Source organism: Alosa sapidissima, chromosome 14, assembly GCF_018492685.1.
Source record: "Alosa sapidissima isolate fAloSap1 chromosome 14, fAloSap1.pri, whole genome shotgun sequence".
Taxonomy (NCBI): Eukaryota; Metazoa; Chordata; class Actinopteri; order Clupeiformes; family Clupeidae; genus Alosa; species Alosa sapidissima.
The window spans coordinates 28797236-28816102 of NC_055970.1; the positions used below are offsets into that span (position 1 = coordinate 28797236).

Consider the following 18867-nt stretch of genomic DNA (forward strand, 5'->3'; position numbering starts at 1 on the left):
AATAAATATTAATACATGCTGCAAATTATATGGTGTTTAACTTATATGGTGCATTGCCACTTTAATTCATAAACTCTAGCCTTGTTTGTTTGTGCCACATTGATAACATAATATTAACAATACTAATATTAAGTTTATTAAGTTTTAGTAAAAAGGAGATATCAACAATGACAAGCCACCTGGAACCTGCCAGCCTCTCTCTCTCTCTCGTCCCTTGGTGCCCCTTGGTGTGTGATGCGTATGGTGGGAGTGGCGGTACTGTGTAGCCTGTGCAATGTTGGAACATTTCCTATAGTCTGTTACCTATACTTGACCTGATGCACTCCTTGACACAGACACACTCTCACTCGCTTTTTCCCCCTGCTGCTGTCCCTTTCTGCATTACCGAGCAACTAGGCTAGGCCTACTAGAAAGGCGCAGCAGTTGCTACTGTAGGTAATAAGGTAAACGGAATTTCTGCTGCCAGTCAACAAAAAGCATGCATTTTATGTCTGTGTAGGCCCTACGTAGGCTACACAGGATTTGATGTCCGATAAACACAAGGAAAAAAAAAACAAATAGCCGCTTCATTTGAAACTAGCAGAAATTATCATCAGAAGTTCATTTTCACCAAAAACAGGGACAATTCATGTCCCGAAAAATATTATTAATTATCTGGGACCGTCACTCAAAAAAGAGAACATTCCCGGAAAATCCAGTATGTGTGGCAACACTAACTAGTGGCAATTAGTTATTAACCAGTAATAAGCAATGTAGGCCTACTTCTCCAGAACAGTAAAGTTCTGCCGTCAAAGGTTTATCTGAAATCATAAAGGCTCCAATTCTGATATTCTGTTCTTAGTTCATGGCTGACTGGTTTGAGGTTCAGGGACTCTAATAGTTTGCAGCTTGCAGTAAACCTGTCTATTCAGCTCAGGGACTACTTACATTGGCTAAGCCCTCAGGGACTCAATGCAGTTGAACTAAAACAAACTGTTATGTCCAATAAGTACCAGATAAATAATTTCCCCTTAGTACTGGCAGCCAATAATCTTAAAAAAGCAATACTACAGATACAGTTAACAAGAATTATTACACACTACAATCAATCAATGCACTGATGTTTGTCCTTCTTTCAAAGGAACTCTGGATCTCATTCATAGTGACCATTGGGTCCTTGGTTACCTGTCTGACCAAGGCCCTTCGTCCCGGATTACTCATTTAGATAGATAGATACTTTATTGGTCCCCAGGGGAAATTCAAATTCATTTTGGCTCAGCGGCCAGATCTAGGAAGACTGTTGGTTGTTCCAAACTTTTCCATTTGAGAATGATGGAGGCTACTGTGCTCTTGAGCACTTTCAATGCTGCAGAAATGTTTTTTGTATCCTTCCCCAGATCTGTGTCTTCACACAACCTTGTCTTGCAGGTCTACGGACAATTCTCTTGACCTCGTGGCTTGGTTTTCACTCTGACATACACCATCAACTGCGAGACCTTATATAAAGAGATGTGTGCCTTTCCTAATAATGTCCGATGGATTAATTTAGGCACAGGTGGATTCCAATCAAGTTGTAGAAGCATCTCAGGGACCATTGAAAGAAATAGGATGCACCAGAGCTCAATTACAAGCGTCATAACAGGGGTCATATTTCGTATAAATTTACAACACTCCAAACACCTGTTTTTTTGTGGAGTGTTGGAGTATTGTGTGTAGATTGATGAGAAAAAATTAATTGAAAAGGTCACGTTTAAACCTTCCCTTGGCCAAACGCAATTCTTCCTGAAGCGCGTCTTGTGCAATCTTTACACCAGTACTCCATCATTGCAAGTGCTCCCAGTAGGCCTTGCAGAGTTTTGATGGAAATGTGGGGGATGGTGCGTTCTGAACCCCTCATAGTCCTACACTCATTACAGAACCCCAACCAGCGTTTGATGTACTGTTTTTTTTTTTTTACACTCCTTTAACTTGGACATTCCACACACATCTAGGCATACCGTAAAGCAGTGTATTCTATAATGGTATAGATGAATACTTGTGCAGTGTTAATACAAACATAGATTTACATGTCACCAAATACTTTGTTTTTGACCTTGTAGAGAATATGAGGTTGAGTATGACTTTAGAACACATGTATTTTTAGAATTTGAACATTTTGTGAAATGTATACGTATACATTAGCATAAATGTGAGTTTAAACAACTTATGAGCAACCAAGGGGAGAGCATGTAAGACTTGTAGTTTAGACTAAGGAGTTGCAGGAGTAGGGGATGGAAAGAAGTTGAGGCATGATTTATTTTCTTTGGATATGCATGAGCGCCATGCGGGACTTATATTATGTACTTCTACTCTCAGTATTCAATTTAGCTCTTCAGGGAACATGAGATATCCAGCCTACTGTATGTGTAATCTCTTTGGATTTAGCCCAAGTCTTTTTCTCTGTCCCTACTCCGTCCCACACGGCCTGCCTTTTCTCTTTTCCTGCTCTGTCCCTCATAAAGTGCCTTTTCTCCTGTTCTCTGTCCCTATGGCTGACAGACCCAGTGTAGATGTTTGCCTCCTTAGTGCTTTGCTTTGACATTCTTGTAATTGGAAACTGGATTGTGTTTTACTTGATCGCCCTAACCTCCTCCCCCATGCACTGTTCCTCACCTGCCTCGTGTTATCGGGGCTTGCACCTTGACTGTTGTTTGGAAGCCCCGCTCCGGCCCACTCTCCCAGCGCACAGGTTTGGGTGTGCTCACGCATCCCCAGTCATGCTCTGCCTCTTTGCAAGTAATTAATTTAAATGGCTCTAATTGTCAATCCATATTTAATAACCTTATTCTATTTCAGCTGTGGAAGATCCTCACCAGGGAAATTACCACATCTTCAAGAGATACGTGGATTACAAAGTTGACACAGTTGTCATTGTGCAGCCGACTGTGCTTAGGCCAATAAGTTACCGTGAAAGAAAGAAGAATATATTGATAGTGTTAGCCTTCAGATAATTATATAGGTGGTGTTAAATTAAATAGCTTGGATATGTATTAAAATAAAGGAGATAGTGGAATCCACTGTTGGTTATTGTCAAACAAATGAGACTTGCAGACAATTAAAGTATTAAAGCGTAATCTCAGTATAACATGTAATTTCTTTCACAGAATTTGGAGAATCTTTGTGTGAGTGTCCACAAATACAAAGCTTCCAAATGTGCATCCAGGACCTAATCAGTTTTTTTTTTTTTTAAAAGAGGTGGATTGGAACATTTAGCCCTACCAGTCTTCAGCCATTGTTCACAAAAGAGAGAACTGTTACAAACCAGTGTTTAATTAAATGATTTAACCCAGTATAGTGGCTAGTTCCTTTATTGATGCTTTCATAAAGACTATAGGGTAAAATCTGAAAGGCAAAGACATGCTCTATCCCAATTAACCCCTATAATTTGTTGATCATATTCAAGCAAATGCATCCAAAATCCTGTGGTTTCTTCTGAGAATAACTTGCACTACTGCAGTATTTGAGATTGTAGAGGGTTGCACAGTTACAGCAACTGTGCCATTCAAACACAAAAAAGATTTCTGAGGGATGTTAAAGTGTGGGTCAGTGCAATTATAGTGACTGACAAAAAAATATCTAGGAAAAGTCAGTTCCACAGAATAAAAAGTTAAACAGAATTTTTTGTCTTTCTATGTTGTCTCCACAAGTTCCCAAGTATGAGTTTTTCCAGGGTTAGCTATATGACACACCGGGGATAGATTCCTTAATGGACGGGATATTGCTTTCAACATGTCCTAATTGGCTAAATTAATAATGGCTTCGCTCTTCTTCTGCCAAGAAGAGGAACAAATGAATTTGAATCGCCCTCTGAAGAATTGAATCACTGTCCAGCCATTTTCAAGACCTTAATATTTAGCATTCATTTTTTAAATTACAGAGTGACAAGGTCACCTCTGCATGCACAAAGCCAGTTAGTATGTCCACTGCACCACAGACTAATCAATACATGTAGTCCAAATCAGCCCATCTTATTTTTGTTGCCGCTTTCCCTTGCTAAGGCCACTTGCCTATAATGCAGCACCCCCCAACTCTAATTTGTGCCATACATGTGGAGCAAATTCTTGATTGTAATGCAAATAATGAAATCATTCTTCATCTCTTGCTGCTGGAGACATAGACATGGTTCAATTGTTCTTGATGAGACCTGGCCTTATCTGATCATTTCTGTGTGTTCTTTGATGTGTCTATAGTATAAGTATATACTCATTTGATCTCTGCATTTATCCCAATCCGTGAATTAGTGAAACACTCAGCACAGTGAACACAGTGAGGTGAAGCACACACTAATCCTGGCGCAGTGAGCTGCCTGCAATGACAGCGGCGCTCGGGGAGCAGTGAGGGGTTAGGTGCCTTGCTCAAGGGCACTTCAGCCGTGCCTACTGGTCAGGGTTCGAACCGGCAACCCTCCGGTTACAGGTCCGAGGCGCTAACCAGTAGGCCACGGCTGCCTCCTGTCTATGTCCCCACACACTCAAAACACAGCTATGATGGTAAAAAGGATAATCATAAATGATCAGACAAGTGCTCTCTTTGAGCAAGCACTTTCACTAAAGTCAAGTCAACTGTCAGACTCTGTAGAAGACTTATTTGATCACTTTAATGCAAAAATGGCAAACATTATGGATGACATTGCTCCATTACAATTCAAGAAAGTTAAGGACAAACAGAAAGCACCATGGAGGCAAAATCCAGCAGTTAAACTTCTAAAAAGAGAGTGTAGGAAGACAAAGAAAATGGCGTAAATACAAACTTCAGATCCACTATGAAATCCATAAAGAGATGCTCCGCACATATAACTCTGAAATATGCAAAGCAAGACAGTTTTTCCTTTTCTAACATTATCAATAGAAGTTCAAATAACACTCGTATTCTATTTTCAACTGTTGATAAGTTAACAAATCCCCCCTCACAATTAGCGCCTGAACTTCTCTCAACTAATAAATGCAATGAGTTTCTTTTTTTAAAGGTAAAATTGACAAAATCAGACTCAACATCTGCTCAATTACAAATTCAACAACCTGAACTTCCAGCAACAAACAAAGGGAAACTAAACTTGATGTCAGAGTTCAGCTTGATAGACTACGAAACACTTGAAAAAACGGTACAGAATCTCAGCTCTTCCACATGTGTCAGGGCACACAGACTCAGGAAACAAGGTTAGGCTCAATCAAGTCATTTTAATTTGAAAACAGCAACCAAGGCAGGAGAATTTAAACACGGTCTTGAAGTGTAGTTAACGCTCAGAAGAGCTTGACTTGACAAATAAGGCAGTCCTACATAAAGGCTCCAATCTTGCAAGAGGATATCGTCCAACAGAAAAAGTCCAATAGAAAATGTCCAACATAAAAGTTCTACAACCTGGGACGTAGCAGGAAATTCCAGAAACAAGGAGCTGGGCTTGGAAACAAGGACCAGTCCATGCGCTGGAGTAAGTGTCTCCGTTGAAGAGGTCAGACAGAGAGAGCAGAGTGACAGGGGTTTATAAAGGCAGTAGGAGATTGGCTACAGGTGCTGGGGAGTGGCAAACGGGAGATTGGATGATTGGGTAATCAGTAGACAGGGGACTTAGATTGGGAGATCGTTGGAGCAGAGTGACGAGAAGGAGAGACTGGTGGTGTCGTGACAATGTGTCTTAGACACTCTGCCTACCAATTTCTTCACCTCATAGCGGCGGATGTCCTTCAAATTGTAAATGTATCACTGCTGTCTGGCACTTTTCCTAAGTCACTGAAAACAGCTGTTGTAAAGCCACTTCTCAAGAAGAATAACCTGGATGCCTCCATGCTAAACAATTACAGGCCCATATCCAATCTACCTTTTATTGGCAAAATTATTGAAAAAGTAGTCTTTAATCAATTAACCACCTTCCTAACATCAAATGGGTATTTTGATTACTTTCAGTCTGGTTTTCGGGCAAATCACAGCACTGAAACAGCTCTCATTAAAGTTTCCAATGACATACGCCTCAACACAGATTCAGGTAAAACATCAGTCCTAGTGCTACTGGACCTTAGTGCAGCATTTGACACTGTTGATCACAATATTTTACTACACAGACTAGAACACTGGGTTGGATTTACAGGCATAGTTATCAGCTGGCTAAAATTAGATCTACAAGAAATGAGCTTCTTTGTTGCCATCGGAAACTGTACCTCAACACCAACGTCCTTGACCTGTGGTGTTCCCCAGGGGTCGACCTTGGGGCCACTATTATTCAACCTCTATATGCTCCCACTTGGACAAATCATTCAAAATAATTTGATTTCATATCATAGCTATGCAGATGACACACAAATTTACTTAGCTCTATCACCAAACGACTATGGTCCTCTTGAATCTATGTGTCAGTGTATACATGTAGAACAAATCAACACCTGGATGTCTCAAAATTTTCTTTTATATTTGGTAAAAAGGAGGAAAGACTTAGGGTTGCCACTCTCCTTGACACAAAAAGGTTGAAGGCAAAGGATACTGTTAAAAATCTTGGTGTATTAATTGACAGTGATCTAAATCTCAACAGCCACATGAAAGCGATAACTAAATCAGCTTTTTACCACCTCAAAAATATTGCCAAACTCAGATGGCTGTCAAAACATGACTTAGAAAAACTCATTCATGCATTTATCTCCAGCAGGGTTGATTACTGCAATGGACTGTTCACAGGCCTTCCAAAAAAGACTATTAAACAGCTTCAGGTGATACAAAATGCAGCAGCTAGGATTCTAACAAAAACGAAAAGAACTGACCACATTACTCCAATTCTTAAGTCCTTGCACTGGCTTCCAGTAAGTCACAGAATTGACTTTAAAGCACTATTGCTTGTTTATAAATCAGTAAATGGAGCAGGACCTAAATACTTGTCAGACATGCTTCAGCAGTACACATCTTCTACCTTCAGGTCCCAGGTGAAAAACCTGCTAGTAAAACCTACAGTTAGAACTAAACATGGTGAAGCAGCTTTTAGCTGCTATGCGGCTAAGCTGTGGAACCAACTTTCGGATGACATCAAAAAGGCCCCAACTGTAGCCAGTTTTAAATCTAGACTTAAGACCAAACTGTTCTCAGATGCTTTCTGCTAACTGTGCCGAGTTACAAATTCTGAATCTGCATTGATAATTATTCTACCTTGTCTTTTATTACTTTTTTTTACTACTTTTGCCTTTGTTTTTGCTTACTAATTATTCTTTATTTTTAAATGATTTTACCTTGTGTTTTATGTTTTCTTTTTATTATGATCTTTACCTTTTAACTATTCTTTGACTATATTGCCCTTCTATGCTTTTATTTGTTATTATTGTTTGGTTTTGTTTGTATGTTATCCGCACAATAGGCTTTACCAGTAAATCAAACAGCTGCTTTTAATGCACCGATTTCCATTTACTATCTATTTAGACATCCCTTTTCTCTGTACAAAGTGGACTGAAGACTTTATTTGACAAGCAGAGATGAAAATCAGGAAAAGGTTCACTGATAAAATGTTTACTTGGTCACAGTATACAGAGAGATGGAATAATAGACGTTAGATCATACACTGATGGACTGATCTCCTTAATGGATAACCTTCTGAACAATTGCTCAAATAACTTACATTTAACTACACTGTAGATATTTCACTTTTATTAATGGTGATTAGGGGCGTCGGACTGGGGGTAAAACCGGCACTGATTACTAGGGCCCCAAGGGGAGAGAGGACCCTTGAAAAGCCTGGAATATAGTTTATTTTACCTGGATATTTGAATTTCCTAATTAGTAAATGTCAGATGAAATAAAAGTTGGCGTATTGGCTGAATAACTTGGTTGATTGACACATTTTGTATACAAAAAAGTGAAGACTAGGCCTATCTAAGGTCTCACCCACCCCTTGCTAATGCACCACATGGTTTAGTCCATCTGCATGCATTTTGTTTATGTTAGTAATTAGTACTAGGGGGCATGGGGGCCCATCAGGACAGCCTATGCATAGGGCCCAGGATCTTATGCTACGCCCCTGATGGTGATTCAACAGAGAGTTTTCTATTTACTGTGTAGGCATATTATTTTCTATGTAATTTTATGTATTATCTAATTTAGTTTTGAATCCTTACAATGTCAGTGAGGCTCTAATTTATTTTGTGTTGAGCAATGAGCTAGCATTAACAGATGTTTTTGACAACCATAATATCAAGTAATACTCGTTTAATTAAATTTAAACAAATCATTGGACTCTTTCACTTCACACTTGGAAAGAAGTGCCAGTGAAAAGCTGTTTGCTCACTACCCCTTCAGGAGCCAGTGAGTGGTTATAATCTATCAGATTTGCTTAATTGCTCCACCACTGTTTTTATAATGAGGGCCCATTAAGTTGTCAAATTGATAACATAGATGACCCTGCCTTGAGCAGTGAGAGATTAGCACTCATGCACTTCCCTTCTCGCTTGTCTGTCCTTTGTCACCCCCCGTCATCCCCTCAGCCAGGCATAATAAATGAGTGATTGGGCAGCCTTTTTGAGTTGAGGACAGGTGCTTCAGAGACAGGAGGAGGAACAACATGGGGACAGTCCACGGGAAGAGCTTTTTGTCCTTGTAGCATTGTCAAGGACAAAAGCTTTGTTTCTGTTTTTCACATCACCATATTCACCAAGGTAAAAATGCCAGCGCAACATTTTATAATGACAGTTGTTTTTTTGGCTATTTAGAGATGAACCTAAATTGTGTTACACATCCTGTCTAATGCTTTCAGCCGGCCAAACCATTTAAATACTTCTCCTCCTAGCTGCACTGTTATTTATTGAGCTGCCTTACTGAAGCACTCACCTGCCCTGCTCAGCTGTACTGCTTATGCTTGTAAACTCTGTATGGCACTGTTTCCTCAGACCAAAGAGTTATGAATCTAATACTTAGATGTAACCAAAAGTGAAAAGCCAAGAATAAAATAGTCTGATAGTTTTATTAACTTTCATCTTCTTATTAAGCTACCTCGTGCATCCTGACAAGAGAATGGGCTCAGTGAACTATCTTTATTGACTTTTAAATGTTTGCCATAAAAACATACTCTATGTTGTGATACATTTTGACCTGTCCATTTAGATAATGAAAATGAGAGAGGTAGTTATACAAGGGTGATGGATATGGATCTCCTTGGCTAAACTGTGGTGTAGAGATGGGGATACAGATTATGGACTGTACACTTGCCGTCTGCTAACTGGCAGAGCTGCTTTTAAAACAGGTCAACAAGTCCTTATTACAGCAATATATCTTAGATGAAATAACATTTGAGCCCTGTAAGGCAAGACATCTAAGTTATGGTTTTTACATTAAATACATTCTCTGAGTGACATATTGAAAGTATTCGATATCACTTGCACTGCCTATATTTCATTTCTGACCCCTAGAATTTATTTGACATTCCAGGCACTGCAAAACAGAATTGGTGAATGCGATTTACAATGGCCACTGACACGCAATGCAGCTAATTTAATCTATCTTGTCTGTTCACTTTTCCATGATTGCGATGCACTGCATATTGTCATAAGCCAGAGGGTCCAATCTTTCACCAGGTATCACTAGCTTTTCACTGGTTTACTGTGCAAAGTGCCAGGCCTTGGTCAAGTCAAGTCAAGTCGGCTTTTATTGTCAATTTCTTTACATGCACTGGTCATACAAAGAATTGAAATTTCGTTTCTTACTTTCCCATGCAGACATAGACATGCTTTAAATACAGACATAGACATACTATAGACATAGCCATAGACAATAAACATTAAATTAAAGTGCAAGACTGAAATATAGAACATGTATGTATCAAAATAGAAATATAGGACATATATATAAAAAAAAATAGAGGTAGTTGTGTTGTATATTTATATAGTCTTAACAGTTACATGAAGTTTAAACTTGTGCTTGTGTGACCTGTATATTTACATTGATATGCAGTATGCAGTAATTTCAAGTATATCAGGCTTGATGTGAAGCAGCAACACGTTTGGCTGCGCAGTCACAGTGCAGTTCCACATGGCGGTGTTGGGGGGGGGGGGGGGGGTTTGGTAGACAGGATCCTAGTTTCCTAGGTTCCTGGTTGGCTGGTGGGTGGGGGGGGCTGTCAGTGATGGGAGAGTGGGTAGAGTGTTCAGCATCCTGATTGCTTGGTGGATGAAGCTACTTGCCAGTCTGGTGGTGCGGGAGCGGAGGCTCCTGTACCGCTTTCCAGAGGGCAGGAGGCTGAACAGTTCGTGTGCAGGGTGGGTTGTATCCTTGACAATCAATAGTGCTTTGCGGGTGAGGCGGGTGGTGTAAATGTCCTGCAGGGAGGGGAGTGGTGCTCCAATGATCCTCTTAGCGGTGTTAACAGTGCGCTGGAGGGTCTTCCTGTTCTGATCTGTGCAGCTTCCGCCCCACACTGTGATGCTGCTGGAGACGATGCTCTCGATGGTCCCTCTGTAGAATGTAGTCATGACAGGAGGCGTGGCACTTGCCTTCTTCAATTTGCGCAAGAAGTAGAGGCGCTGCTGGGCTTTCTTCGCCAGTGATGCTGTGTTGGTGGTCCAGGAGAGGTCGGGGGGCTATAGCTGATGGTAAACTGTGTCCTCTGTCACCTGGGGAATCTCCATGCCCTCTGCCAGCTCCCATCAGGACTTGGGCCATGGACCATTCTCACAGGGCAGCACCAGAGCCACGCCTCCATATGTCCTCTCTCACCGATGATAACTTGCTCACTAGGCGTAGGACTATTATGTAAAATTAGCTCAATTATCTTTGACAGCTCATTACCATGTGCATTAGTCGACATCCTCCAGCCTATTCCTACTGGCTACAATCACACCTTTTCCTTGCTTGAGGTGAATCACGATTAGCATGATAATATAGCACTTTTAAGGGGTGGAGGGTTTTGGGGGTAGAGGGGTTAGTCCTTTTGTGGTCCATAAGTTCATTTGCAAGATCTAAACGAGTGATGCTCCCTTCTTAATGTAAATTCCTCATTTAGATTGTGTATTAGAGGGTATCGGAGAGAGCTAGAGTGACATAGTGCTCTATTAAATTTGATTAATTCAATTAAACAGATACTGTGGGTAGTTTTTTTCTTTCTTTTTTTGTAGGTGGTTATTAATGACCTCTTTTCCATGTGGTGATTATGAAATATAATGAGGAATTGATATAATCCACTGACTTTCAAACTTTGAACTTTGTAGCTATAAATGTTATTAAAAATGCTATGGTCGATCTCATCCATTTTTCCCTTGTGAATATATTTAACTGACCCCGAACTGAACCTCGCTCACCTTGCTTTTGTTAATGCCGTAGTCAATCTTTATTCAGACATGATATGTTAGTCTATTAGTAGACCTAAATAAGTAAGTAAGAAGTAATTAACACAGATAGTAAGTACCAGAAGTTGTAATTGTACAAAATGAAGTACAATAACAGAACGTGAAAATTAAAAACCTCAAACTGTTAACAGCTTAACAATGCCTATCAAAGCCCTGCCCTCCAGTTTGGCCCTGAAGTGATGAGTGAAGAATGAGCATCAACCACAGCTCTAGTGTGTAATCCCAGTGATGCTCTCATTTGGGTAAAATCATTACTGTTCCTCAAACTAATTTGAGATCAATAACAAAGGTACCAAACCGTTGGTGCAGCAGCAGCAGCAGCTTGACTACAATGCCAAAGAGCTCATTAGTATGGCAGTCAGAATGTATACTCAGCTGTTGTGATGGCACTCCTTCACATTACTTTCCCCTTCGGCATGTGCAGCCATGTGCTTCACACCCTCAGGCATCCCTCACACATGATCCCCCATCCATACTTCTCCGATCCCAAGGTGTCCACCAGACCTTCACCAATCTCCAGGTCCCTCACACAAGTTGGTAGTCTGAATAATATTGATGTGAGCTTGCAGTATATACAAAACTATAACAATTTCTTTATTTCAGGCAGAATAAATACAAATGCACTGCTATCACTCAAGCACAACATGCAATGCTAGATCATGAGGGCATGGTTTAGTCCGGATTGAGTTTACGGCATACCTGTCAACACACCCGTTTTTTCCGGGTTTCTCCCGTATTTCAAGGTCATCTCCCAGCACCCTCCCGTTTTGTTATTTCACCCGGAAAATTCCTGTAATTTGCATGACCATCAAACTTCATTTTAAAATCATTCTTCCATTCAGGTTGCCAGGTTGTGTTTGAAATACACCCTACACCTACACGATCACTTAGTTTCAATTTCAACTGTTTTGTCATAGGCTAAACCCTGGCGACCCAAAACCCAAATAAGGAAGCGGGTGCCAGGGTTTAGGTATAGGCATAAGGTGCAAGCAGGCTAGTTGAATGGCCTACTCCAGAACTAGCTGTTGTGAAATTGTTGGGAATTTAATTGATTAACACATCACATAAACTGTTATTGAGTGTTGTTGATACACTGAACTGACAGCAAGCAGCTTCGGAGTTTTAGAAGTAGGCTGCAGGCAGCTGGTGGATACAGGGGCGCAGGAGGCACGGGGGACGTGGGGGATATGTCCCACGCAGTGCTGAAGAGACAGCCGTCGTCCCCCTCACTTTTGATAAGGAAAAAAAGCCTTAACTGTAAAACTCCCCATTAGCAGCATCAAATCACTAACCACAGCCATCTACAGTACTGTAAGACTGCACAATCTCATATTCACTCTGTTGGATATCTGAAGCCAGTTTGTCTACTAACAATCATAAAATAATCCAGGCTACTTGCTTAGCATAAATCATTTATCATCATCTTTATTTGTAGTCCGGTGGACAGCCCATAGAGCCCCATTGTGGACCTGGAAATGTTGAGTACACCAAAGTTTTATGCCGGATGCAATCAACGTTTTTGTTCTAAGACATTTATTTCAAACATAATTTCAAGACACATATTGGATACTTCAGTTACCTTGGTCCATAAATCCCAGAGAGTAGGCTACCACACCCCAGAGTGATGGGCCTAGCGTTCTTATGCATTCAGTGTGGGGTATAAACAAGCTGAGAATTTAGCGGTGTCACGTCTGCCTGTCACAGACGTGGGGAGCTCTTTGAAGCTTGGGATAATGTGATACAGTCACTACAGTAACAGTATTTTATTTTACTTCTTATGTTTTTTTCAATTTTATAAATGCTTTGTTTAAATGAAGTTGGAACAAATAGTTGATTATAAAGGCAACTTTCTGTTGCAATTTTCTGTGTGTTCTGGACTGGTAACTTGTTAAGCCAACACTTGTTAAGTTCTAACGTTGCATAAATATTAACTGCAAACACACAGTGGAGAGTTGATTTGGTTTATACCAGACAATTTAAGTAGCCTAGGCCTAACTAGGCTATTTGATCATGTAGTCTATGTTTGGATCATAGGCATGATGATTCATTCATGGCTTCATAAAATATCAACATCCCATGTTGCTTTTTTCTACCATTAGTCCAAGTAGTGACCAGTATTCTACCATTGGCCCAAGTAGTGAAAACAATTGTTTGAAAACAATCAATGGTATTATCTTAATATTCTGGCAAGTTTAAAATATGATGGTCGAAAGTGGGCCAGAGGTGGCAATCCGATATCTGGAAATCTGATCTCACTATGGGTTTGTGTTCACAATTTGGTCCCCCTCACTTTCAAAATATCTCCTGCGCCCCTGCCCGGAAGGGATTGTTCTGATATGTGTTGGAATATAAACAAGGAAGTAAAGGTTAACTAACGTGCATACAACGTCTCCACGTGTGTCATTTATAAGTGCACAGACACGTTGATAGTACACCTCAGACTTATACATTCTCTATAAGCTAAGCCATATATCTGTTATGAATCCTCTTGCTTTATCAACCGTTTTTGTTGTTACGGTTAGCCTCTGCCCTGAAAGAACCAAAGTGGCAACAATCGCTATCAAAAAAGACAATAATTTTGCAAAGTTCTACCCTGTACATTGTGACGCAGTACTTACTTGACATATTCCCATTATGATGTTTACATTTCATTAGCTGTGTGTGTGTGCATATGGACGTGCTCAAAATCGATACAGAGTTTAGACAGAGGTACGTTTTTCAACGGTCTGCATTTAGAATAATCGCAACTTGTTGGACAGTAAGTGCTCAAATACAGTAAGCATACCTGAGTAACGGAAAGTTACAGTCTGCTGGCTGTCCTTGCCATGACTTCCAAGAATGTGCGCTTAGCTTCAGAGATGTCCGTGGAAATGTCAGATGAGGGAAATATTCGTGAACCGAAGGCTGTTTGTGGAGCCCTCCTCTCACCTGAACTTCCCCTACAGGTCAAAGAACTGGGAGATGTTCCCAGTGAGGCCCGGATTCATGACCGGGTATCACTATCATCAATGTGTGATTTGGTAAAAAACTTTTGTAGGCCTATACCAACTGAGAATATGAATGTGAAGTTTATTCAGTATTTCAGCATGGAGAAACAGGGCCACTTTCAAGTATTGAGCTATTTTCCTTTAACAGCATAAAGTGGATGCCCTGAGTGAGACTGAGGCAAAAAAGCCAATCTGTCAAGCAAGGCTTGAGAGAGCCAACACAAGGTATGCAGATTTGCAGACTATTCAGAAATATTGAAATATATAGCCTAGGCTGTTAAAAAATATCTGTTTGGTACAATATAAATAATGAATGCTGCACTTTTATGACTGGCAGATCCCATGCCGCCTGGTGGGATTTCTACTTTGGGAGATATGAAGCTTTCTTTGCGCAGGTTGCCGCCGTAACCCCCGAGGTAACAGAACATTAGCAAATTTTAGCTATTGCACCAAATCTTAGTCTAATGAAATCTACCTCTACATATACATGTATCTAGGCTACACTATTTCACTGCTTTGATTGTAGGAAACAGAGAAACTTTGAACTTTTCCTTAACTGAAACACTGTTCTGTTGCTAGCATATGGCCAAATGTATTTTCCAACAGTTTGGTCAAAAAGTACACATTTTTGTTATAATATTCCCTTTGGACAGTTGTATCCTGTATATTTTCCATTTGGCTGTATTACTATTATAGATATGATCGGTGATTTTACATGTGGTTTGTGATTCTTTAGCTTGATTATCTGGATTGCAACTCAGACAGTCTGATGAAGAAGATGTGATACAGAGAGACCTGGTAAGTGCTGATAGTGCTATCAGTGCTGGGTACAGAAAGAATCACACTCTTCAGAATTCAGAAAAAACATGCACCTATGTTACCTAAAAATATTCACACTCAGTAATTATTATACTCTCCAACATTTTAGCTGGCTTTGAAGATGGATGCTCTTAATGGAAAAGTAATTTCCTGGGCCACTTGTGAGATGAGTTCTGGAGTGTAAAGAATAGCCCAGGTGTAATGTTTGGAAACTACTTTAATATATGGTCTAATGATTGCAGAGGTGTGACGGATCATAGAGCAGTATACCACTACATTCTGACTGAGTGGCAGCGGTGTATCAATGATGAATCCATTGAAGACAAAGCAGGAGTTGACATGGTCTGGCGTATGCTGTCTATGATGTGGAAAAAGAATGGCGTAAGTGTGACTGTCCAAGTAAAGCATTGGTTGCTTGAGCTGGGATGTTTTTATGTAGGCCAAGCAAGTGTCAGGCAGATATTGATACAACAGAGGTAGAATCATGTCTTCCCCTTTATACTTCCATAGGCTACATGTGTATCATTATGGAAAATGTAAAAAAAACCCTGCAGTTTGTGTATGATCTCAGGAGCTTCACTTATTTGATGACAGACTGTTCTCTTTTCCAGATGGTGTCTGGCAAGGACCTGGCCATCCAACTGCTGCAGCAACTGCATGGAACTAGAGCTCCAGATAGCAGTGGTCAAGACCTTGTGGTATTGCTCATTCTGAACAAGAAAGTATGGGGGCGCAAAATGTAACATGCCTTATTTCGTGGACAGAATGACTTTTGTGTAACGAAATACATATATTCATTACGAAACCATGTTACATGGTAACGCCTTTTGTCCACGGAATGCACAAATTGGTTTGCATTGTGTCCACGAAACATTTCGTGAGTCAGCAGTTTACGAAATGAATTACTTCTTGATTGTTTTAAATATAGTTGCTTAGCCTACCCACGAGTTTGTCAGTTTCACTTGCACAGACAATCATAGACTTTGAATGAGCACTCACAGCCTACCACTACCACCTAGGCTAATGTTATGCCTCTATATTTGATGAATTAAGAAGTAGGCCTATGCATTGATCTGGGAAACATTTAGTTTCTTTTTCTTTCGGTCCACGGTTCCAGCAGTTGTGCCGCAAAATTAACAGACAGAAGCACCGGGCATAGGCCTAATCTAGCCTAAATTCGTGGTCCAGTGGACCAGCAATCTACTCGTCGAAGAGGCTCATAGTTTGAAGATCATAGACCATAGATTCCATAGAATGCCAATCACCGTTGCAAAGCCTCTGAATGCAGCCAGCTGCCCCGTTTACCGGCAATGCTACAGCGGACTTAAGCTGCCACCTCGTGGCGAAAAGTTGCAATACATTTCACGCAGCTCTGTGAATAACTGGAGGCGTGAGTGCCACTTCTAAATGGGACCCACTGGCTTTCATTCCGCAAACTGCTGACTCACGAAATGTATTTTAGCAGATTACAAAACTGATTTCGTGATTCTCTCATGCATTTCGTCCACGTAATGAAATTATCCTGACACATAATTCATTTCGTAAACTGCTGACTCACAAAATGTATTGTAGCAGGTCACAAAACTGATTTTGTGATTCTCTTATGCATTTCGTCCACGTAATGAAATTATCCTGACATAATTCATTCCGTAAACTGCTGACTCACGAAATGTATTGCAGCAGGTCACAAAACTGATTTCGTGATTCTGTTATGCATTTCGTCCACGTAATGAAATGATCGTGACACATAATTCATTTTGTAAACTGCTGACTCACGAAATGTATTGCAGCAGGTCACAAAACGTAAGTTACGTAACTTTGGATCTGTGAGACTGAGGGATGACCGTCACTACGGTCTAAAAAAGGAATGATCACCTTTGTTCTGCCCATCACCGAGACCATATGTCAACAAAGTCATGCCCATGACCTCCGGAAGCAGAACAACTCGAGCTTATAAATAGCGGAGATTGCTCCCGGTTCAGTCTCCTACCTTGAGCGCCTCAGGATGGTCCGAGCGACAAGGATAGTGACGGTCATCCCTCGGTCTCACAGATCCATAGTTACATGCATAACTTACGATCTGTTTCGACCTCACTCTGACCGTCACTACGGTCTAAAAAAGGGATGACACATACCAAAAAAGTCGCGAGGAGCTCTAAGCTAACCATTAAAACCTCGCTCGGTCACGGACATGAGGGCAGCGTCGCCAACCGGAGCTGGGCGAGTGACTTCCACCCTATAAAGCCTGGTAAAAGTGCAAGGCGTCGCCCATGAAGCCGCTGCACAGATATCGCTTGCTGGTACCCCCTTAAGGGCAGCCCAAGACATAACCATACTCCTGGTGGAGTGAGCCCTTGTACCCGAAGGGACTGGCATTCCCTGAGCCCGGTAGGCATGGAAAATAACCTCAACCAGCCAATGTGACAGCCGCTGTTTGGAAAGCAGTAGCCCCTGCTTCGCCGCTCCATAACAGACAAAAAGTTGAGTGTGTTCCCTCCTCAACGACTGTGTACGGGCCAGATAAGCTATCAAAGCCCTGACTGGGCACAGAGTGAGCAACTTGTCGCGCTCTGCCTGTGAGGCAGCAGACGGCTGGAATTGGGTCAGCTCCAGAACCTGGTTGATAGACTGCTGATTTAGAACCTTAGGCAGGAAGGCTGGATTAGGCCAAAGTGACACGCCAGTGCCCCCTGCCTGCCACCTTAGGCAGTCTTTGCTGACGGAGAGGGCGCACAGCTCCCCCGACGCGCTTGGCCGAACAAAGAGCCAGGAGAAAGCAAGTTTTAAGAGACAAAAGATCGAAGATCTGCATCTAAAATGGGCTCATACGGGCCTTCAGTAAGTGACCTTAAAACAGTGGGGAAATTCCAGTTCGGTGCCCGCAAAGTGCGCACTAGACGCAACCGGGGGGCCCCTTTTAAAAACTGACCAGTGGATGCCTACCCAAGGGTCTGTTATCCGCACCCTAGTGAAAGGCTGAAATGGCTGAGGCATAAACCTTCACAGTACAGGACTGCCTTGCCTCGATCCAAATAGGACTGCAAGAAGCGCAAAACTTGTGGCACAGGGCAAACCGCTGGCTCAAGACCCAAGCTGGCACACCAATCCGAAAAGATCCTCCACCTGAGTGCATAGCAAGCTCTAGTAGAAGGAGCCCTGGCATTGTTCAGAGTCTCCTGCACAGACTCAGGTAGCTGTTGAATGACGGACTCTGCAGGGGCCAAACCCAGAGGCGCACGGCACCTGGGTTCGGATGCCAGATCTGCCCGTCTGCTTGGGACACTGACCCTGCAGGAGCCGGAGAAGGTCGGGAACCAAGGCCTCGCCGGCCACCGTGGAGCAACCAGCAGAACTGTGTGTCGGCCCTCCCTGATCCTCTGCAGGACCTGAGGTACAAGAGGGGATGGAGGAAAAGCGTACAACAAGCCTGTCGGCCAGTCTTGTGACAGAGCATCTAGGCCGAAACTGCCTCCCTGTCCCACGAGAGAGTACCACTCTGGGCAGTGAGTCGTTTCCGCCGACGCAAACAGGTCCACTTGTGCAGTCCCATACTGAGCCCAGACCTGGCTGACCACCTCTTGGTGATTGACATGATACACCGCCGAGGTGCTGTCTGTCCTCACCAGAACATGTTGGCTTCGCAACCCTGGCAGGAACCTCTGCAGGGCGAGATGGATGGCCTTCAGCTCGAGGACGTTGATGTGCTCTGACGTCCAGGAGGGAGGCCACACGCCCCTCGC

At 41.9% G+C, this 18867-nt stretch overlaps 2 long non-coding RNA genes across 2 annotated transcripts; both read left to right on the forward strand.

The window, feature by feature from the left end:
• The first annotated feature begins 14218 nt into the window (after positions 1 to 14218).
• On the forward strand, positions 14219 to 14678 carry LOC121681912. Its single transcript, XR_006022343.1, has 3 exons — positions 14219 to 14341; positions 14457 to 14533; positions 14646 to 14678. It is a non-coding gene; the product is annotated as an uncharacterized LOC121681912 (long non-coding RNA).
• A 386-nt stretch (positions 14679 to 15064) lies between these two features.
• Positions 15065 to 15833, forward strand: LOC121681913. Its single transcript, XR_006022344.1, has 3 exons — positions 15065 to 15106; positions 15370 to 15508; positions 15739 to 15833. It is a non-coding gene; the product is annotated as an uncharacterized LOC121681913 (long non-coding RNA).
• The last annotated feature ends 3034 nt before the right edge of the window (positions 15834 to 18867 follow it).